A 24715-nucleotide genomic window follows, 5' to 3' on the forward strand; every position below is an offset into this window, starting at 1 on the left:
CATTGCTTCAATATTCAGCAGATAGTGCGGTGCAATGCATAAATTCAGAGCAACCAGTTAAAGTATGTGGGTTTCATGAGTTCCAAAGGTAGAAAAGGTTTTAATTTTCAATAACCAAATTTAATGCAAAAAGCAGGTCTTATCTACCAACCTAATACATCTAATATTTAATATATGCAGTGAAAACATGGCATCTTATTTCGCCGGAAGATTTAATTACCTTTTAGCATGAAAAAGCTATAAATGTTCTGGCCTTTTGAAACATAAGCGTACAAAGGTGTTGATTGTATTGTTCTCCATAAAGAGCCGATTACGATCAAGTGAACGGGGAATGAACGAATAAATTGAACAGCCGCAAAATTCATAACCACATCAGGATCAGGCACTATAGAATGGAAAAGATTCTTTCACGGAGAGTTAATCCCAAACATAATAGAAATCGATCAGCAATTTCGGGTTACATTTTAAGGAGCATTCACTTGTCCCACCTTGAACCCATCATTCATTGTTGAAAGCACGAGATACCAAGCCTTCCAGCTTTCTGAACTATGTTCCTATATGCATCTTCCTCGAACTACTTACAAATGACATCATGATGTCACACAACTATCTTTTACCATTTGCATTATCTAATCATAAAACTGTTAATGGGCAAATGATGGATAGCCAAAGTTAATCGACATATCGACAAAATAATGTGAAGAAATAAATGATTTGGAATTTGCAAAAAGCCAAACCCTTTCATGCAGTCGCCCGAAGATTGATACGGTGATTAACAACAGTAATTAATAAAATGTTCATATAAATAGCTCGTAAGCATCTGAATGGATTTATTTCCACAAATTGGTAGGGTTGCTCTACAAATTGCCAGTTATTAGACTTTGCTTGGTTCATGCACCTACGTTGATAAAAAAATCAACAAAAAGATATTCAAAAAATATACCGCTTATGTATTATATATATGAAGATGATATGGCCTTTTATATATAAAGATAATTTCTCGAAGTGGTAAATAAAGACGAAATCAATATCGTTGTAGCCTGTTAAGATCCAGTTGGCTGACCATGAAGCATCAGGGTCACTATTTCGAAAGGATAGAAAGAAGGCACAAAGAATCGAGTTACCATGTGGCATACTTCCCTACTCTATTTTTCGCAGCAACAGCGATTCCTGGGGAATTATACGTAACTTCTTTTACCATGACCCATTGTGTGCCCTCCATATTGAACAGAGAACTTTTAAAGTGTGTTATTTTCTGGGGAAAGTTCCCTTCAGATTTGGGGGGAAAGTTCCCTTCAGATTTGGGTGCGGCTTTTTATGACTTCATATTAAACTAAACCTTACTAAAATCGATTCAATGTGTGTTTGTCCCTTAGGCAGCAAGACACTGCTTCTGCCGCTGCTAGTGGAAATATCCCCTCCGAAATGTACGCTTCGAACAACTCAACAAACATGTCTGGTCGGGACTTCGCGGCAAGTCTAAAGGCCTTATTCGGTATTCCACCTAGGTACGGAGTTTGGCTGTCGCTTATTCTTCTGCACATCTTCAAACGCCCGTGCTTGGTTACTACAGGAATCACTGTCAAATTTATAAATCTCTGAAAGGTATCAGAGCCCCACATTTGTTGAAGGAAAAGACCCCGGATGCGCCTGTCCTTGAATTGTTCGTCAATCATCCAGATTGCTGCATATACTCTTACTTGCAGGGTCTTTGTATATTGTACCTAAGAAAAGCCCTTTGCATGTTAGTGTTTGGTGATAGCCACATCCTGTACGAGGTGACCCTATTGATGACAAAGCACTACGAATCCAGATTGGGGAGTCGAGAAACACCTCCCTATATCCAGAGTGTCATGCAAACCATGCCACCTGGATAGTTCCCAGTTGGGGATAACTGATTGAATTAGAACGGAGCCTCACTGATTCTTGGTCACCACAACGAACAAGCTTAGTCTTATCGTGCTACGGGTTACTATGGCATGACGGAACTCTTAACTCCATACTGGTGCAAATCAAATGAGCAGACTATTAACAAGAAAAAGAAAAACAAAACCATGACCCCGACCAAAAGTATGTCTGAGGTTAATATATCAGATATCAGGAAGAAGATCAGTCTCAGTGGCTCAGGCGCTAAATAGTATCTGCGCTCTTTGAAGAAAGGTCTGAAACCGAAAAGGCTCAGGATAGATCTGACTCTTTAACAGCGTAACCGAGGAAGGGAGGAGCAGAGTTGAGCTCACGGGAGGGAATGCCACAATGAAACCCCAATCCGAAGCGAGGTGAAGGTCATTTGACCGGTCATACTATCGGAATCATTTCTGGAGCAGATACTCATTATTGCCTTACTGATGTGGCAAATCGGAGTACGGGGAAGTGTGGGGGGCGAGGGGTGCTACCAAAATCCTCAAAGAAATCGCGGAGGCTATAGAGACTGAAAGGGCAGGGTTGAACAGAGAAGTGGACCTGCTGTCTACTCAGGAGGAAAAACAGGACGAGCTGAACCTGGATCTTCCAGGATTCGGGTCGGGCAGCGAAACACAGGGAAGTGCCATGTCGGAAGAGCAAGACGATACTCCAACATTCGAGAAGAGCTTCAAGCATTAGTTACGTTAATGATCAACACTAAGATAGCATAGGTAAACCTCCACCATCCAAAAGCTGCATCTGTGATGATAACAAGGGTAACTTGCCAGAACGAATTCGTAATCTGCAAAGAGGGAACATGCAAGCAATTTAGAATTCCTCTTGCGAAAACCCAAAAGCTTGGATTATTCTTAAACGCAACTTGAAATACAGTTGTCTCTGGCTGGAAACTTCGTGACTGTCCAAGTTTGATCGGAAACCCGGAATCCCGGATTCTCCCAAATTTGCCGGTAATCTGGTAAAGTTCTGCGAAAGGAAGACGCTGCGATTTCTCCTCGGCCTCGGTAACGCCCATAATGAAATCTGGGAAAGCAACGAACCCAATCCTAGAGGTCCCATATTGGATCAGGGCCACGAAGTGTGTTAGAGCAATTCATTCAAGAACGTAAGAATACACTACACTAAAGTACAGGAGGCAATGTGGTCAGCATTCCGCTCGCCCAGTATTATCACCCTGATTCGACTCAGGTACTCATTTACAGTTGAGTCGACTGGCATCCGACATCCAGTCACTTATATTAAGCTTGTACTTAATATATCCAATTCGACGTGGTACTGCCATTTTATCTAGTGGAGAGTAGTAATTTGACACAGAAGGGGCTATTTTGACCTACTCTAATTTTGTTAATAATAGCAAGAATTCCATCGAAGTTTCCAATATGATGCATCCTGTTAAAGTCTATGAATGGATGAACTTTAGCGGGTTCGAAGTACATTTAATAATATACTATTATAGATATCGTAATGGAGATAGTTTTGAGCCCTAGATGCCACGAATAACCATGTTTTTTTTTCAGTTTTTTAAGTTGGGTACTTTCTGGGAGCGGGGTCTTGAAATGATATTAATTTTGGACCCCCGCACTCCACGCAACTAATTTCAAAACTAATATCCGCTTCGAAAGGAACTAATCGACACTTTTCATTACCCCATATGACTATATTCAGTGACAAAAAAATTAAAACTCTCCTTTTACATGCATGGAATTCCACACTCCCACCCTCCTTTAACTCATCATAGAACTAGGTTACTCGCTGTATAGGCATTCACAGTTCCCACTTTTCCTAAAAATTTCGTTTCAATAGGTGCAATCGCTTCTGAGAGAATGGACGTGGCAGAGAGACAAGCAGATGATGGACAGACAGTAAAACGATTTGAAAGGGGTCATCCTGTGGGTCGAATTCGAGTAATCGGTTTGTTTGTCATTCATTTTATCTCGATATAGAGAGTGTAGAATTTTTGGGGAAAATAATAAATAAAATAATAATAAAAATCCGAGCCGAAAAATTACAGTGTTAAATAGGTAAAATGTCATGTCAGGTTTATATCAATCACCATAATGAAGTGCGAACTTCCCGGTCCGAATAACGTTCGAATGGCTTCACTAAAAGAACAAAAATTGAAGCGAAGGCTTTACCTGTGTTTTTCAAGAAACCAAACACTTATGGGATAGGTCTAGCAGATTACTGGTCAGTTAAGACTTTATGGTTAGTAATGACATCACATGCGTTTTTCTCGAAACTGCATTTTGAAAATCGGATGCCACCAAAACCCAAAACTATTTAACGAAATTCTTCACTACTTGTTCAGAGCACATTTTTACGGTTCACAAACTAGGATAATTGCGATTCATTGGGCAATTTTTCTTATACATTGAAAAAGCCGTGAAAACACCAAAATTTAAAAAAAAAAGTTTAACGAGGCAGTAAATATTTTCCTTTCGATATTGTTTACATCTGTCTGTCTGTTCGTTCGTCACACACATTTTTCTCGGAGGATGGAAAGGTGGAAATTGTGAATGCTGAAAGGCCTCGATTAGTACTTTCCAAAGCCGGTATTAGTTTTGACATTTGTTAGAAAGGCGGGGGTCGAAAGTGATCAGTCAAAGTATTGCGCATCACAAGCTTCAACTTTCATAGCTCATTCATCTCTCAAGGCTATCCACGAATCAGGCCATATTTAAGATTTTTATTGTAAAACAAGGCCTTCTTAAAATCGGTTCAATGTCTGTTTGTCTGTCACACAAACTTTTCTCCGAAACGGCTGTACCAATTGACACGAAATTTGATAGGAACTGTGAACGCCCATATAGGTATTAAGTTACTTCTACGTTGAGTTTAAGGGGGGGGATGTCCTCATACATGCAAAACGAGGGTGTAACTTTCTTTTCACAGAATATAGTCGTGCAGGGTATGAAACGAAAGGTCTTGATTAGTACCATCCGAAGCCAGTCTTAGCTTTGACATTCGTTGTAAAGGAGGGGAGTGTGGAGGGTTGAAAATGATGATTTCCTAAACGGACCCGTTCTCAGAAATTACTCAACAAAAAAATCTGAAAAAATCAAGGGGCTGCCGCTATGTGGTGCCTAGGTTCCGAAATACCCTCCATACCCATATCCTTTCAAATATAGTTAATAGTAGTATATTACTATAGGTTTTAGTAATTGGCTTTCGCACTAATGTAGACTATACCATAGAACATGATCCTACCAAGTTTGGTGGAAATCGTACTATTACTAACAAAGTTATAATAGGTTACATTTGTCGCTTCGTTGCAAATTCAAGACTTTGAACGTTAATATCCCTTGAAAGTGGATATTTTCACATAATATATGCATATATTACGTGCTATGTACTAATTTGACCAATGCACACTCAAATGTATTTATAAAACTAAGCGTCCAGCTTCCGATTTCCCGACTTTTTTTTTCCTTTAAGATGAGCACAGCGCCCTTTACCGTGGCACCCGAAAACATATTTTTTGAAAATGGGTGTTTAAGTTACGCCGTACTTCACTAATGAACGATGATATTGGCCTGAAAATTGTTTCGCATACTCAAGATATTAATAAATGTGGTGAAAAACTCGTATCTTTATCCAGTTCTTCACAAAAAAATATCCAAGAAAAGCAAAAAAAGTCTTCAATCGAGATGACTTCATTAATAAAGATTTGTTTTCAACAAAACCTTAAAAAATATAAATGTGATATCATATGGATGCCTTAGGAGCGGTAAAAATGTTATCATTTTTTCCTAGCTTCTTTTGTCTTTGATGAGGATTATATTGCGCAGAAGTGACCCGGGAAGCCGATTTCAGTGGGAATAAAGTACTAGAAATAGGTTTGGATAAAACAACGTACACCCAAGCTTACACTCAACTAGACATATCCACTCAACTCACTTCTGCCCTTTAATACAGCATGAAGTAACAAAAATTGAGTCCCATTGTAACATTTTAGACCTAAGTCCCACGAGACAAAGATAACAAAATTTCATGGCAATTTATTCCGTAAACTAATCGAAAAGTCTCAAGATAAATTTCTCTTTCAATTTTGCAAAACAACTTGTGATCCATTGAGTCTAATTTGTTCATGTTGATTTTCCGTCAAACCACATGAAGCGAAAAATCTGTTTAAACATTACACCGGATATTTAGCTACTGACTGAAAGTCCGAGTCACTTTCTTAAAAATAACTCATTTGTGTTTTCTTTTCGCTACCATTTTTGCCAATTGACTTCCTAAGCTAGGAATCTAGCCAAAAATTATTGCAAATTATTTTAAATGACAAACTCCATGAGGAAAGTGATAAATTGCGGTTGGATTGTATTCAAAGACAATTTTTCATATTAGGCTTTACGTCATGGGTTCGATGTTTGGGGAAATGATGATTGCAGTTAGTGCTGAAAATATCCTTTCATCACGGATGTTATGTGCCACCGTATCCAGTTTTTTCCTGACATTTTAAACCAACAAAGTCATGTTTTTCTTGGCAAGCGTGAGCATCTCGAATATTATTTTTTCAATTCGTGCTTTCCTAGATGAGTAAGAGGAGACGATCATTGCAAGTTGATAATATCATTAGATAAATAAATATATTTATGGCTTCCCTTCCAAGATCAAATTTTATTTGTTGAACTGAGTGACGTTAGTGGTTCATAAATTTAAGCTCGTAATTTTTAGCATCTATGAAGAGTCTAGTGAAACACCGTCAAAAACACATGCAAACAATATTAATGGTCCGAACTGTGCAATATTCTTTCAAGGACAAGCAAACTGTTTAGGTGGTCTGTACCGAAATAGGTCGAGCTCAAACAAAAAATGCCACAGCATCAAAGATACAAGTATGTCAACAATGACCCCGTAACCACTTCTCTAAAGCAGCTTGAGTTAGAAAAACTGTGCATCTTCGTAATATATCTTAAATCTAATATAAGAGAAGCGAACGTTACTCCGTTATTTATATTGATGATGACAACAGAAATTCGGCAGTAAATTGAATTGTCTCAACAGAATAACAATATATAATAAAATTGAAACGCAAGTCACCGCATATCTATCAGATAAAATAAAATCAAAAGTACATGTGATTAATTGTCCTGCATACTTTCATTTAAATGATGAAAATGAAAGAGAGTCAAAAGTATTAAAACAATGGGACCGGACCAGGTACAGCACATAGAACGTAGCCCAGGCAGTAATTTGCAATAACTTTTACGAATGTTAATTGGAAGCCCATATAATAATAATTGCAATATTGTTTATCACCACGTATTATTTCCAAATACAATATGATATGTGACAAGGTCGAATAATTTCATTTTTCTGATCACATCACTAATCTGCAGCAACGTGAGCATTATAATGGAACTGGGGTAAATTTTGTAGAATATTTCGCTCCAAAGTTGCAAATAGCAAGTTTTCGCCATATGTTAAGTCCAAATTCAGGACGAGTCTACCTCCAGGGATAACTATAGATGGAGTTATATACCGAATTTAGCCAAAGAATATATTGCAAAGGTTTTCGTGCTGGCCGAAACACTGTATACATAAGGTGCGCAACTAAGTTCTCGCTGTTTGTCAATAGATAGCTCCATCGGTAAGTGCTGGTCGAGTTTGACATATCTAAAGACATAGGGCAAGCAAACCGCTTTGACAAGTTACTGATTTCGTCGTATCCTTTCGGCTGTGTGAAAATATCTGATTTTAAGCCAAATAATCGTCTTTCGCCGGAAATGTTAGTTTTCTTATATCATTCAAAGGAAACGGCGGCTGAAGCGCGTCGATAGTTAAAAACAAATTTACAGAAATGCTGCTCTAAGTGAAACAATGTCCCATGATGGGCTCCCTCGCAAGTGTTAGGAGTATCTCAAAAGAAAGGAACTTGAGATGCTTATGCTTTGAAACCAAGGGACATTGAGACCTGTTTTTCGCCTGTGAACAACTGTGATAGCGGTAATAAGAAAGGATTTCCTTCATGACATCGCGACGGATCGTAATCGTAACCTACAGTACATTGTAGGAGGCAATGTGGCCAGTAAATCCCCCTGCCACCTTTGAACCGAGACCTTCCGCTACGACTGCCCAACTTTCTAACCATTTGAGCAATCCGAACACCTAATACATGGTGGATCAAAACGGAGTCTCTGTCTCCAACCAACGGCACCCTTTTGCCGCTGGCTCTGCAGTCCTGTGGCGAGTTCTAAAAGTATTAGCTAAAAAAGCTAAAAAAGGAAAACTAAAATTTCTAGTTCCCGCCGTTACTATCTGCTTATTTTATATGACGATGATGGTATTGGCCCTCTAAGACGTGTATGACAGTCTTAGAGGGCAATCAATTCACGTGAAGAAGCAAAATTTTGACCTTCTATAGCTTTATTATAGAATAATACTTGGATTGCCTTCATACTTGTCAGAATTACTGTATATATATGTATATAGTTAAAAAAGCCCACGGACCCTCTTCCCGCCCAACCGGACCGAGGGGCGACCAACCTAAGGAGGGGCTGAAGGCAACATCCACAGGCCCGCATCACAGCGATGATGCGTTTTAACGCAAAGTGTGTGCGACTATGCGAAAATTTATTGCTACATCCCGATTGTCGCAAACACTTCAGCCAATGACGCGGTGGTCGTACCCTGCAGAAACATGGATCTTGAATCGAAGACAGGGCGGATCAAGACTGAAACCCATTAGGTCAGATTGCTACCGGACAGGACTATAGCACAGGTTGCAAGGATAACCGCTTTTTGCATCTCCATGTATAGTCCAGCCCTAAGATCAAGCGTTTTCAGCGCTTTATATAAGTTCTGACTAATCCCGTCGCTGAAATTACTACTGGGACTACTTCCATCTTTTGTGGTCTCCAAGTCTGCTTCATATCGTCTGCCAAGGGGCCGTAGTTCCGGATTTTTTCGTGCTGTTTTTCAACAGTATTCCGGTCCAACGGTACGGCTAAATCGATTATAAAGCACGCTCGTTCTTCCTTCAGAAGCAGAACTAGATCGGGTCTGTTATGATTAACACTGTGGTCAGTGGCAATAGTGTGATCCCACAGTAGTTTGACCCGATCATTTTCCAAGATTCTCTGCGGAGTATACCCATAGTAAGGATGGTAGGTTGTCACCAAGTTATACTTCAACGCAAGGTTTTCATGGAGAATCTTGCAGACGGAGTTATGACGATTGGTGTACTCGGTACTGCTCAACATCCTGCACGCAGATGTTATGTGCTGGATGGTCTTCTCTTCACAGTTGCATAACCTACAACTGGAGTTGGTGATTGAGGAGTCGTGAAGAATGTACCGTTTATAATTTTTTGTTGGGAGCGAAGCATCCTGAATTGAAGTTAGGAATGCTTCGGTCTCATAGAAAAGTACACCATTTGTCAACCATTTGTTGGAGGCTTCTATGTCAATGCCTGACAACAACAAATTTTTGATATGACCTCCGTGAATGGGTTTCTCTTTCCACATGTCGATCTTCTGTTGGACTGAAGTAACATTCGACATGGGATCCCATTCTCTGCTTCTCAAGTTCAAAGGAGATAATTTATTATCTGCCATGACGGTAGCCTGATGTATTTGGCTAGAGGATTGTTTCTCATAGAAAAACTCACGAAGAGAATGCACTTGATTGTAGTGCAACGTTTTTAAATCAAGAACCCCCCTTCCTCCCTGATGACGTGGGATAGTCATACTCAATTTTTCGGCAGCTCTATCATGCATGTTGTTGTTTGCAAGAACTACCCTTACCCGTCTATTGACAGCTTCTAAATCAGTATTACTCCACTGTATCACACCGAAAGTGTATAGAAGGACGGGAATGGCGAAGGTGTTGATTGCCATGATTTTATTTTTCCCGTACAGCTCAGTTTTAAAGACAAGATCCAGACGCCGTTCAAATTCCCCCAGCAACTTAGATTTGATTATTGTCACAGCAGGTGTTGTTGCTTGCAATATGCCGAGGTATTTGTCGACGACGTCCGAATTCATGCCCTCAATTCGGATGTTATTTTGGCTGTATCCTTCGTTGTCGGTGTGTTTTCCCCGAACAATTGTTTTTATGCGACATTTCTCCAAACCCAACTGCATGCCGATATGCCTGCTGAACTGGATGGTGATGTTCAGCAAGGAGCGAAGTTGGTTCTCGTCTTTGGCATACAATTTGATGTCGTCAATGTACATCAAATGGCTTAATGTACATTTCGACAATATGCCCTGCTTGACTTGGAACCCGTATTTGCTTTCATGCAAAAGATGGGATAGCGGATTCAAAGCCAAACAAAACCACAGTGGGCTTAGAGAGTCGCCTTGGAAAATGCCACGCCTGATTGGTATCTCTCCTGATGTTTGCGAAGATACCGATAGCTTCGTGCTCCAATTCTTCATTACTGTTCTCAGTAGAAGAAAGACATTCGGGTTGATTTTATACAAGCGTAAAACTTGTAGTAACCACGAATGTGATATGGAGTCAAAGGCTGATTTATAATCGATGTAGGCTGTCGAGATGTTTCGTTTTTGGTGGACAGCCTGCTTTACAGCTACCGTATCGATTACAAGCTGTTCTTTGCAGCCTCGGGGGCCTTTTGCGCATCCTTTTTGCTCCTCAGCTATCAATTTATGAACATCAAGATGTTTTGAGATGTTCGCGCACAGAACTGAAGTGAAGACCTTGTAAATGATAGGAAGACAAGTAATTGGTCGACATTTTGAAGGGCAAGAGGCACCCTGTTCCTTGGGGATGAGGAAAGTTATCCCCTTGGTGAAAAATCGTGGAACTAAATCAAGATCGGCAACCATCTGATTAAATTGATTTGCCAATATCCTGTGAGTACTCTTGAACCGCTTCAGCCAGAAGTTGTGAATCTTGTCAACTCCTGGCGCCTTCCAGTTACCTGCCTTGTCAAGGGCTGCTTCAACGTCAACTTCAATTACGCCAGGCATGGTCATTTTGGGGAGGGCCTCGCATGAACGCATAAGGTGTATGAGCCACGCTGCTTCTAAATTGCAACGGCTGGATTCGCCCCAAACACTTCTCTAGAAGTCTGCTGCCTGATCCAGATCGAGGTTACTTTCCCTATCTGAGTTGGTGAGATTTTTGCAGAATCCCCGTTGGTTCTGGAAGAACAAGGTGCTGTCTGTCCTTCACTGAAAGCTTTTCTGATACCTACGGATGCGACTGGAGCATACCGCAAGTTTCTGCTTCACCACCTCGAGGATTTCTTCGATTGGCATATCATTAGAGAGATCGTAGTTTCCAATGATGTTCGCAACGCATTTGTGCACTCTTGGTGATGGATTTCCAAGGAGTGCTTGCGTGACACGAATAATCATGGCAGCTGCAACGTAGGTCAGGTTGTGAACCTCTGTAGCAGTAATCTCGCTAGCCAAACGATCAGCCAAAATTCTGTCAACGGCAGCAATGATGTTAGTAGTTGCCGAAGTAAACTTCAGTTTTGGGATCTTTGGCCTAGCGTCTCAGCATACTCTGTGAGTGCGACTTGGAATGCGGTCAAAGCCTCATTATAAATTGGGTCGACATCCCCAGTTACTAAGCTTCTCCTGACTACTGGATTCATGGAGTGCCTTACAGGTGGAGTACTTGTGTTACTCCTTTGACTAGTCCGATAATTTGATGACTCCAGCCCGAGCGCAAGTGAAACCTCTTAGAAGATTTGCTGCCTAGTTGGTAAGGCAACTCGGTTGTAATTCACTATCACCCGGTATTGATTGACAACGTTCTGTTCCGGAACATGAATTAGGTCCGGGAAGCGGGTTATGAACGCGTCATGGAGTCGACGTCTGCACCCTGATGGATTCCGTTCCAAATCCGTGACACGGTAATAGGCGCGGACGATAAATTCGTTAAGTTGGTTCATTCAAACCATACGACGCCTAGGTCTCCCGTCCCTGGTGGCTGACGGCATAACCGCCAAAACATCCAAGGGCGAAGAGCCGCTCTGGTGTTGTTGAACGACCCTTAACCGTGTTGGGTACTGTCTTCGTGTCCCTGGGGTCCCATTAAAAGAATTTGAAATATTTTCCCCAATTCTGTTCCCACGAGTGTTGGGGAGGCAGTCAACCCTGCAACAGAGCCCCAATGTTGCAATGTCCCATGGTTACCTCCAAAGGTAGGGAAGGTATTTGGAGGGTAACCGCTGAAATGCAGTGTAACGTCACTGCAATTCATCCGATAGGCGCGTCGATTCCTTCACCCCGGATTACGGATTCGTTAAGGAGGTTTACTCCCCCTGAAAGGGAAGAATTGGTAAAGGAGGACGAACACAAAGGAAACGTTCTGCTTGTCTGCGGCTACTTATTTACAAGATTAACTTGCGATATTCGTAGCTGACCCGGTGGGTCATGTCATTATCCAACCCATGACATGTGCCTGGTCGCATGCAGCTCTGCGTTTGCAACTCAGGTGAGGATAAACCGCCCAACCGGACCGAGGGGCGACCAACCTAAGGATGGGCTGAAGGCAACATCCAAAGGCCCGCGATGATGCGTTTTAACGCAAAGTGCGTGCGACCATGCGAAAATGTATTACTACATCCCGATTGTCGCAAACACTTCAGCCAATGACGCGGAGGTTCTACACTATAGAGACATGGATCTTATATCCCAAATTTTAAACTTCTAGAATCAACTTTTTAGGGTTTTATGTAAAAGAAAACCTTATTAAAACTGGTTTACTCCCTGTCTGTCAGTCTGTCCGCATTTTTCTCGGGGACTGTAGCAGCGATTGGCAGCAAATTTGGTGGAAACGTGAGAACTGTGAACGCTCACGCATACGTTGAGTTACATCTTTTTACGTCGAACTTAAGGGGAGGTCCCCATGCATGCAAAAGGGGGGTGTAATTTTTTTTTTCACCAAATATAGTCATCCGGGGTATCAAATGAAAGATCTCGGTTATTACTTTCAAAAGCTGGTCTTAGTTTTGACATTTGTTGAAAAGGCGGGGAGTTTGGGGGGTCGAAAGTGATGATTTTCTCAACGGACTCATTCTCAGAAACTACTCACTCCACAAATCTGAAAAGAAAATCAAGAGGCTGCCACTATATGGTGGCTAGGCTCCAAAATACCTTCCATGCCGATATCCCTTCAAATAAAGTTAATAATAGTATATTACTATAATTTTCAGTAATTGGCTGCAGAACTCCCTTAACTTCATCCTAGCACCACGAAAGCAATGTAGGTTATAATATAGAGCATGATTCTAGCAAGTTTGGTGGAAACTGCACTATTACTAACAAAGTTACAATAGTTGACCTATTGTTGTCACTTCCTTAGAAATTCAAGATTTTGAATGTCAGTATCACCAAAAAGTGCATATCCTTACATAATATATGCATATATTACGTGGTACGTACAAGTGGGACAAATTCACACTCAAAGGTCTTTATAAAAGAAATACACATAACCTTTCTTATCCGAAGTGTCCAACTTCCGGTTTCCTAGCTTGTTTGGGAGTAAATTTCTAAAATGTAATAATATACCATTATCACCTTTATTTGTGCATCACTGCGATTTCTTTTAGATTTCTCGGTTTGAATTGGTTCTGAGAACGAGACCTGGATCATTTTTTGGGGCACACATTTTGAGCCCCCATTCTCCGGCATTTACCCCATTATCAGGAATAAGACCATTTTCGGAAAGTACTGAGCCCTTTTATTTGGGACTCCGCTCGTCCATATTCTGTGAAAAAAAATGTACATCTCTCTTTCGAATATATAATACATTAGACAGCTTATTTTCACGTATCTTTTTGAATTTTTTAGTAGGAAAAAACAGTTTGAACTCACTCAAATTTGGACATTATATTTGTCATATTCCGAACAATTTTAAATAATTTTCTGAAAAATTTGAGTCAAGAATAAAAAAGTTAAGTTAAGTTATTGAAAAAAACTTAAAATCTTGTATACTTTGACGGCGCAGCGTGTTTCTTCAAATTGAGAAATCAGAGCTTTTACTTTTAGCCCGTTGCAGATATTTTATCCTTTGTAATAAGACAAAAAATTTACTGGCAAATAGTCTCTGATAAGCATTCGAGTATATTAAAATATGTAGAGATTCATAGGTAGGTAACCTGTATCTTTCTAAATCATATTACTAAAATTTTATCTAATCCTAAAGTGAATACACCCTTTCCAACATTTTTCTCTTTTCAATGGCAACGGTCCTCAAAGGACACCTCTGCACAAATATCTTCTATTTCATGCATAACAGCATTGTTGTACTCTAGTAAGCTTCCTAGATATACAATGATATAAAAAAATATATAGAAATAATCCACCTGGCCTAACAATTAGTTCTAAACAGAATCATAACGTTAAAATTGCAATCTACGCTCGTTAGGATCGATAAATGTGTTTACGCGCTGAACTTTGGAATCCAGAACCGGTAAGCCGACCAACTAAACATCTCATAACCCAGGAACTATTCTGGAACGGTTTGACACATACTTCCGGCTAAACCTCTCGATCCCTTGCTTTAGGGAAGTCAAAGAATTTCTTTCAACAACGGGAAGAAAGAGGAAGAAGTGAATTTGTTAGTTCGGAAACCCCCTCTTTCACGAGAGGTTCTTCTTCCTCCCGCTCAACCTCTCTCTGATGATATTGCCCCTTTCTCTGCAGAGTTACTGACAAATCCCATCCCACCAAGGGCGTCTCCCACCCTATTGTAGAACAGGGAAGGAATAGTGGCTTCCCAATTTCGTGCAAATAAGACTGTAAACATCGATGCACGCTTAGAAATTGGATAACGAAGTAATCAATCGCGCCAGTTTAGTCGCGGGTTTAAATTCGACACGTATTCCATCTACCTCTTGAACCGATTCCCTAGTTACCACTTATTCTTCGTACATTGCTTTTGCCACCCATTCTTCGTATATCGTCATTCGTTATGAGCAACTGACTTCAACCCAAAGCACTTATCCGTTGATCTTCCTGCCGATGACTTCGCCGTACTACCGGCACTTCTTCCAGCGTAAGACTAAAACTTCACTTCAGATCGATGACTGTACGCCTCAGTTGGATGAACCACATCAACAACCTCAATGACAACATCCACTATTAATCTTTCTGCTCTTACACTAAACTGCCTTGGGTAAATCCCTGGTGCCACGCTTCGTTTCGAAGAGTCTACTCCTAATGAGCTTTTCGATTCTGCTGAACACGCATTTCAAATGACAAGAAAAAATTGCCCTGTTCAGGCACAAATTGAATTTACCAGGACGTGGATTGCCGCGGTACCGTTGGGTCCTATGGGGTTCTTGCTTAAATAGAAACGATGTTTCAGCTTTTCACGCCTTTCACGCTATTGACTACAATTCTAACGGTATACATTGGGAATTATGCTTATAAAATCAGATCCATCTGTTTGATGCAAGATGAATAGGGTCTCTCCGCGAAACACGACCTTGATCGGGTAGCTTGTAGTAGTTCACAACACATTAACAGTGTCCAAAACACACCAAATAAATGGTAAGGAATCACAGACTTCGACTTTTTTCGTGACTATGAGCAATCAAGTCATGGTCGAAGCACGGATTTAGGATGCCTAACTAGATCAATCTTCCAACATATAAAATCTGAGGCATTACTGCCTTATTCTTCCAGAAAACGACGCAGCAGAGGAACTTTTTGAATGCTTGGAGTGGCTTGTCCTATTACCCGAAGTGAAGTGTTAAAACGGTCTTCTGGAAAAATTAAGAACTGGAAAACTCAAAAACCTACCAAAAGACTTTTGAATTGTATCTACGCAATAAGTATAAGTAAGTATAAGTATATATAAGTATAAGTATCTAAAGCAATAAGAATTAAGACCGGTTAAACTTTGAGAATGCGGCATAAATCTAAGAGGCTCGTAAAAAATCCAAAACCAGACTCCTTTAGAACGTGGTGTGAGGATCTAGAAAGAGAGAATTCAAGTCTGTGCAGAGTTTTGTGTTTGCTTATGATGCAAAATTTAGTACTCCTAGGATGAATGTAAGAGGAATTTGTCAGTCGATTTCAGCAAGTTGGTAATATACTATTAATAAGTTGATTTGGGCAGATATCAGAATGGGACATATTTTGAGGCCTAGATTTCAGTTCGATAACCCATATGGCTATATTCAGTAAAAAAATGTACATATCCCCTTTGCATGTATAGGGAGCAACCCTTTAAACTCCGAACTTTTGATCACTTGCTTTATGCATGGGATTTCACAGTTCCCACATGTCCACCAAATTACGTTTGGATCGATGTAGCCGTTTTGGAGATATAGTGCATGAGAAAGACAGACAGTGAAACGATTTTAAGAAGGTTTTATTTTACATCAAATGGCTGCCTTGCTGGAGGCTAGTCCGAATGCCGGGGTGCGAACGACCGTGCATTTAACGAAACACTTCCTTACGGAAAACGGCCGGAATATATGGTCTAGGTCCCTTCTCGGAGATTTCGCAGTAGATAGAGAAAGATCAGCCAAAGGTGGGGAACTCCTTATACTTACATTTGGGGTCCGACTGCAAGGTCTGAAGAACTGCGTCATTCTTCTGGGCCACAACGATTGCGGGAAAATCGAGTGCGGCTGGGATGTTGATCTCGGAGGTCCGAGACAAACCATCGACGAATAAGTCGCTTTTGCCGGCTACAGGTTGAATGTCCGATGTAAAGTAGCTGACGAAATTGGCCACGCGACAGTAATTTACGCGGCTAGCAATTTACGATCATAGTTTCTTTAAGTCCGTTGAGCGGGATTCAATTGTTTTGAGTAAAAACCCACTACGATGTCTGAGACATCGACGAACAGGTTTACGGGTGCATCCTGTTGAGGGAATACCAAAAGTGTAGCGTGTACCAGCTGTTGCTTAGTTGTTTAAAATGATGAGACGATTTCTGGAGACCACACCACTTTCCGTAATTTGTTGGTCTTGGGATCAGATAGGAAGGCGTTAGGACAAACTTAGTGGTCTCCGCTCGCCACTACGTTTAGGAACCATGTGAAGTGGCGAAGCCCAACAACTGTCCGAAGGCCTTCAATTACACTACTTAAGCTTCTGCGATGGGAATACCTAGATCGGCAACGTCTTCAAAAACGATAGAAAGAATGCTGGGTGAGTAAGATAAGATTCTTACGGATTACCTAAAGGCCTAAACACAATTACTATGCGTTGGGAATTCGGAGGAGAGAAGTTGCGGACCGCACGCAGCTTCAATGTACAATGAAGGCTTCAGGTCGGAAAAGTTCGCTCCACGGCGAGGTTCGTTCTCATGGGAGATTGCGACATTTGCAACTTGGCGGCGATTTTTGTTTTCGGCTGCTACTTTTAAATGTAATTAATTCAAATGATGAAATTAGGTTTTGAAAACTGCGGAAGGGACTATTTGCGTTGCAAGTGCTAATTATTTATGTCGCTTGCATTAGTCCCGCCGCTTCCATTCATCAAAATTGAATTTAAGCCGGAGGTATGTGCACTTTTAGAGGAATTAATTGTATTATTTTCATAACATAAAATATCCACGCAGGTCGACTGTCCGCACGCAAAATCGCGGCATTGCACAAAATCTCCAAGTTTCTACAATTAGCGTATGAATTTTCCTATATTTTATGTTATGAAATTCATACAATTCATGCCAAGAGAGTCCGATTACTCCCATAACTCCCCCATGCTATTAACATAGTACGCTGGTCCCAAGCCCGGGTAAAGGAGGAGGGTTTGAGGCAACGCAATCTGTACTACTCTCAGTAGAACAAAAAAAAACAAAAAAATTGCTCTTGCGACATGCCAACCAAGAAAATGCAGACAATGTCGTTACAAACATGATGATCGGATTGAGTCACAAGCCTCAGAGAAATATTAGGGCGTCCACCTCAGTCGACACGGCGGGACGGGCCCCGGTCCTGTCGAGAAATGGGCAAGGATTCTTGACGCATGGACGGCGTCAGGACGTAAGCAAATTAGCCCTAACAAAACAAACAAAACAAATACGTGTCTGCACGCTAAATGTTGGCACTCTAACTGGAAAGACGGAGGAACTCGCAAGAGCCCTCCGGAAAAGACGCATTGATATCTGTGCTCTGCAAGAAACCCGATGGTCTAGTGGCAAAAGTTGCGACATTGAACGCGAACGTGGTAAAAATGCCAACAAACTTCTCTATTTTGGTAACCCATACACTCAATATGGTGTTGGCATTGCCATCTCAGAGGGTTTCCGTGATACCATTAAAGAAGTCGAACGATTTGATGATCGGCTGATGAAGCTCACCATTATATCAGCTGATCGCTTAATTCACTTCCTCACCACGTACGCACCACAGACAGGTCGACCTGATGCCGAGAAAGATACCTTCTGGCAACTTCTCGATGAAAAGACCTGTCATGTGCCTGCTGACGGCTATATCATCATTGCCGGCGACCTTAATGGTCATGTGGGTGAAGAGGCAGACGGTAACAGGTGCCATGGGGGAAAGAAGTTCGGAGCGCACAATGAGGGTGGCGAACTATAATCGATTTTGCGGATATCCACGACTTTGTACTTATGAATACATGGTTCATCAAACGATTGTCTCATCTTCCTAGATTTTATAGTGGGAACAGTAAAACGCAAATCGACTATATTCTCATAAGACGCCGACATTTCACCACTGTCACTAATTGCAAAGTCGTTTCCTATGAGACCATCGCACCTCAGCATCTGCCATTGATTGCCGTCCTGCGAATTGAGCCACCAATAAAAGAGCGTGAGTAACGCACTGGCCCGCGGCGCATTAAATAGTGACAATTTGGTGAGAAGAAAGAAGAAACGATCTCACTCACACGATTACCAACCATTACGAATGTGGAAGAATCGTGGAACCAAATCAAAAACACGATCCACAAAGCGCTCTCTGCAACCTTCGGGATCGCCAAGCCGGGTAAGTGACACATCAACCTGGATACTTGGCTTTGGAATGATGAACACAAATTTCTCAACGATAAAACACTGGCCAATTGGCAAATATATAAGAATGCCAACCGGGAAGCAAAGAAAGCAGTCGCTGTTACCCGAGCAAACCTTTACAAAAATGTTTACGATAAAGTAACACTCGGGAAGGCGAGAGAGACCTGCATCGACTTGCTGAAAACCGTAATGAACGCACACAAGATATCGAACACTTTTGTTGCGTTAATGACAAGAACGGTACTTTGCTTACCAACCGTCGAGCCACAACGGATAGTTAGGTGAGAGATAGGTGAGAATGCTTCGAGCAGATTTCAACTGAAGAATTTGCTCATCCCCCACTTCCACAATCATTGTCGACATTTGGACCAGTTCCGCCTATCAGCGCAACTGAAGTCGAGGAGTCGATGAAACGAATGACATCGCATCTGAGCTCTGGAAAGCGAAGAGCTGGGACCCAACACTGTGGCTCAGTGAATTCTTTAATCGGGTTATTCAGGAAGGAAGAACACCATCTGACTGGCAAGAAGTAACACTGTTCCAATATGGAAAAAGAAAGGTAGTCCAGCAGAATGTTCAAATTACCGTCCGATCCGGTTACTTTCCCGTACCATGAAGATTTTTGAACGCATTCTTGACAACCGTATTCGCGAAATCATTGAAATAACCGTGAATCAAAAACTGCGGAACTACTGACGCAATACACGCTGCGCAGATACTCATGGAGAAATACCGTGAAAAGCATCGCTCTCTTTACATTGCATTTTTGGATCTAGAGAAAGTATTTGATCGTGTGCCACACGAACTTATTTGGTATGCCTTACGATAATACTTAGTGCCAGAAGAAGAATTGCTCTACCACGATCCGAAAAGTAAAGGTCGAAGTATGGCGGATGTATCAAACCCGCTTCGTGTCGCTGTTGGTGTTCATCAAGGTAGCGCCCTCTCACCATTCCTCTTTGTTCTTGTTATGGCCACCGTCACACGGGATATACAACGTCCAGCGCCCTACACACTGCTTTATGCCGATGATGTTTTCCTAGCATCTGATAACAAAAATGATATCGAGCAACTTGTCCAAAAGTGGAATGGTCGTCTCATGCAACACGGTCTCAGATTGAATCTAAACAAAACTGAATTTTTGACGACCGATTCCCATGAAACAGGCAAAATCACTGTCAGCGGCAGTGATCTGCCCAGAACGGAACGATTTAAATACCTCGAGCCAACGCTATCAGCCAACGGAGAACTGTGTTATGAAATTGCTTCACCCATTAACGCAACCTAGATGAACTGGTGTTCCACAACATAACAACTTGGCCGACTATAAAAGACAATGAACGGCGTCTTGTGATAATGGAGACGAAGATGTTGCATTGGATTAGTGGCGTGACAGGTTTTGATTACATTCGAAATGAGGATATCCGCGATCGTTATGGGGTTGCACCGATCTTGGAAAAATTGGCGTCTTCAATAGTATGGTCATGTAATTCTTACCAACGGGAATTCACTTGCCAAGACTGGTCTGAACATCGAGGTCGATGGTAAACGACCAAAAGGCAGGCCGAAACAACGGTGCCTTGATACGCTGGATGGGGATTTAAAAGCCTCGAGATTGCACCCAGATCAGCCATTCGATATAGCCAAATGGCGAAATCGATCACAACGACCCGACCTCGCTTGCGAATGGACAAAGGCTGAAGAAAAAGAAGAAAAAAAAGTTCGATTTCTCCCATGCCGGAACCAGAACCAGCAATTGAAGCAGAATTTCATGATAATAGATACCATGGCTCGCGGTTAAGTTTAGTGGGACAGTTAAACAAACATAAGTAGTGAATTGATTTTTATGTTTTGTGGAAACAGGTTCATACCAAGCAATAATCAGAGGGATTAATGTCAAATACGCTGACGAATGCTCCATTTTGTGTTGACGGTGAAGGTTCTTTCCTTAAAAAAAAAAAAAAATTAACAACAGCAAACTAGTTATTCCAAAACGAGAGTGATAAAATCCAAGGTATACGAAAAGAAACGCACTGTTGCTGCTTTAAGTGTCCAATTACTGACTTGACAGTGAGTAATCACAAACAATCAAAGGAGCATTCATCAATGCTCACTTCAGCCATGAATTTCTCACATTTTGCGAAACTGCCAAGGTTTATCTTCACAGTCCACACACTCGCCGAATCTCTCAACTGCATTTTAATATCATGTTTTGGGATGATTTAAATTGGACACAAATCACGTTCCATCAAGTAGACCCGCTTTTTTGTCAATCGTCTTAATTGCAATCAAAAAAGCATAAAAATGTATAGAAACCGCAAATTATGGAACACCATCTTATCTTGACGAACTGGAAAGGTTTACTTTTAATTAACAACAATTCATTGTAGAGGAAAGGAATTTTTGGAATTCTGAATAGTTTTTAAATTTAAATGAAAGATTTTAAGGGGTTGCAGGCACTTGGCTCAAAAAAAATTTCCCACTGTTATCATGAATGATGAATAACTCCATTTATTTCAATTGTTCCTTATTCTGAGGAAATTAGTTCAATATTTATTTCAATACCTGTACTGACATGACATTATATATAACGAATTGAAATATTCTCAATATTCAAACCAAAGTTGCTGCTGAAACAGTACCAACGTCACCTTAAATATATTCGCATCGACTTTTCAGTTTCACGGACAGTCAGATTCTGTAGTCCAAAATTGCCAAAAGTATGATCATCACCCAAGCGAACTAAACGAGTCTTTAATTTTACAGTCGATCAGTTGCAATTACGTTGAAAGTGCGCAATGGAATTAAAGTTAACTAGAGCAAAATCTGTTTCAGATATTACTGACAGGAACGCCCCCATTCCCAGGATTTTTTTAAAGTAATTCTTATGTCTGCCTACTTTCGGAAAAGACCTTGTGAAATCTCCATTCAACTGCTCTGCTTTCAACATTTACTATCAACAAGATATAAGATACGTCGCCGTTGAAATAGATACTTAGCGTAATCGACTAAATCTAGCGTTTGCATGACAACAGGCTAAAAGATAGTAAACAAATTTTCTTGGTGCCATCTATGAGATTTTCAGTGAAGCAAACGAATAAGCTCATTTCTGCTGCTAGAAGCTTTCAGTAATGATAATAATATGGCTGAGAGGCTAATTCATGCGCTAACGAGCTATCTGCTCGAAGAGATATTCCACAGACATAGATGCAAACATGAAAGAAAATGCTAACGAAATAAAAGACAAAGTTCTTGTCTGAGAAATTGGTTAGTCAGTTTGGAACTGGAGATAATTTCACCAGCACATTTTTGGAGTTAGAAACAGGAAGTAACTTCACAGAGAAAAGATACATATTATACATATATGTAAGAATATCTGAGTTTCAAGCACCTAAATTTCTCGATTTTTGGACGCGTATTCTTAAAAGGCGATAGAAGGATGATTTCGGTGAAACTGAAAAGATCCCAGCTTTCTGCAGGTACTTCGTTTTCCGTTTTCTTTCGAGGCAAATTAGTCTTGAATGTTTCTGCCTATCTCTCACATGCCTTTTGCTGGCAAACCGTTATCTGTTGACAGGAAATTTTGTCGAAATATAGAGCTCTCGAACTCTGACGCATGCAGCGAATAGTTACAATTTTATGTTCGTTTTCAAGAGAGGTCAAGTTACTAGAAAAAGGCTGTTGCAATTTTTTTCCACCGAATGCAGCAATGTCGTGTATAAGATTAGTGCTTTCCGAAGCAGGTCCTAGTTTTGACGTTAGTTGTCAGGGCAGGAAATGGGGAACGCCGGCTAAAAACCCCACACTTGAATCAAGAACCGATTCCGAAAAACTACCAAAAAGAAAAATCTGAAAGGAAGTCTCGAAGATACCGCTAGATAATGAATAAACCCTGTTTAGGCGAATTTTTAAATTTCGCATCCGCTTCAATTTTACTCAGAACAGCAACAGCAATGGTCTTGAAGATCTACCTTCTTTTCATATTGCTCCAGTTGTAATGAGCCTTGCAACGGTAATCAGAACAGCAATAATGGACAACTGACCTGGCGGCGTTAACTGTGACAGCGGTAATACACAACACTTATGAGTAATTAGAGTACTGGCGAAGGGCTCCTAACTGAATGGAAGTCGGATGGTCTACCGCGAGAGAAGTTACGCAGCACCAGCGGACGGCGTTAAAGTTGTCAATAAAATAATCAGTGTTATCAGTTGTCAAAGGTTTGTATTGTTTACTCGAACATTTTTGGTCCGTCGAGCCGGATTAGGCCCAGATTTCTAAACAAGTGCAGTTGGGTAAGCGAAATTTCCTTTTTAAAATCGGTATACTGTCTGTCTGTCTGTCCGTCACATGCATTTTTCTCGGAGACGGTTATAGCGATTGGCACCAAATTAGGTGGAAAGGGGAACTGTGAATATACTCACACATACATATACAGTGAGTTACATCCTTTTATGTTGAATTTAAGGGGGGGAGGGGGTCCCCATACATACAAAGGGGGGGTGTAAAATTTTTTTTCATCAAATATAGTCATGTACCGGTTACCACTTTTCGAAGCCGGTCTTAGTTTTGGCATTTATTGGAAAGATGGGGAATGCGGGGGGTTGACAGTGATCATTTATTTAAGGGGGCTATTCTCAGAAACTACCCAACCGAAAAATCTGAAAAAAATCAGGAGGCTGGCACTATATATATCTGTTCAAATAAAGTTAATAATAGTATATCACTATAATTTTTGCAATTGTCTGGGAACCTCCCTTAAATGCATCCTAGCACCACGAAATTTTGCAGTGATGTAGGCTATAATGTAGAGCATGATCTTTGGTGGAAGTCGCACTATTACTAACAAACTTATAATACGTCAAAGTTGCTTCTTTGAAAATTGAAGACTATGAATGTCAATATCCCCCGAAAGTGGATATTCTCACATAATATGTGGATATATTACGTGCTATGTACTAAGAAATACACAAAACCTTTCGTACTTGAAGCGTCCAGCTTCCGGTTTCCCGATTTGTTATTGCTTTAATATTTATTCTGTTAATACTACAGTGCGATTGCTACAACTTTATTTTCGATTGCTATATGCAGTGTCGTGAAAATAAAAGTGCTTATAACTTGGTGTTTGGGGATATTAGAAATTGATTTGTGTTGCATTAGTGCTGCATATCGGCCGTTGCTTTTTTTTCGCAGTTTAGTAGCAACAGCGGTGCAGCCTCCTCTGATTGCATTACGTTAGAACTGCATATCGGGCGTTGCATTTTTGGGATTATTTGTGGAATTGTCGCCTACTGATGTGCTGTCTTTGTAAATTGAGACTAGAAAAACGGGGTTTTGAAATGGGGGCACGGCAGGAGATTCAGCAGATCTACGCTGAATTCTTTCAAAATAATAAGAGACTTTTGGAATTTAAAGCACCAGCAGATCTGGTGTACTTCCGTGAAAATAAGTTTGCGTTTATGAACAGCAAGGGCCAGAGAATTCATCAGTCGAGCCCATGCTAGGTTGGTTCCCGAGGAAAGTTGGATCGACGATCATCTACGAGAATTGGAAGGTGCTCTAAAAGGAATATCTTCAGTGATAGCAGGATCAAGTAGTTCTATCAGTATTAACCCTAAATTAGATGAGGAGGGAACCTAGACGAAACTCGAAGAAATGACGGATAATGTTGACCAGTCGGCAGAATTAGACCGTAGTGAGGCTCGAAACAGGATTCATTAGGGTTCGATGGACGGAGGTCACTGATTGCTGAGGATATGAACCTATACCTTCCTATAAGGAATTTACCTTTCTGCGATCGGGGTTATCGGCCAAAAGCTAGTCCTCCAGTGCCAGAAATCTTTGGGTTCCAGCGAAATATTAGTCACTATG

General features: G+C 40.9%; 1 protein-coding gene across 3 annotated transcripts in view; it reads right to left on the minus strand.

The window, feature by feature from the left end:
- The window catches only part of LOC119646149 (cGMP-dependent protein kinase, isozyme 2 forms cD4/T1/T3A/T3B), a 533343-nt gene that overhangs the window by 230184 nt on the left and 278444 nt on the right, over positions 1-24715 (minus strand). The gene's annotated exons all lie outside the window — the stretch shown is intronic.

Source organism: Hermetia illucens, chromosome 1, assembly GCF_905115235.1.
Source record: "Hermetia illucens chromosome 1, iHerIll2.2.curated.20191125, whole genome shotgun sequence".
Taxonomy (NCBI): Eukaryota; Metazoa; Arthropoda; class Insecta; order Diptera; family Stratiomyidae; genus Hermetia; species Hermetia illucens.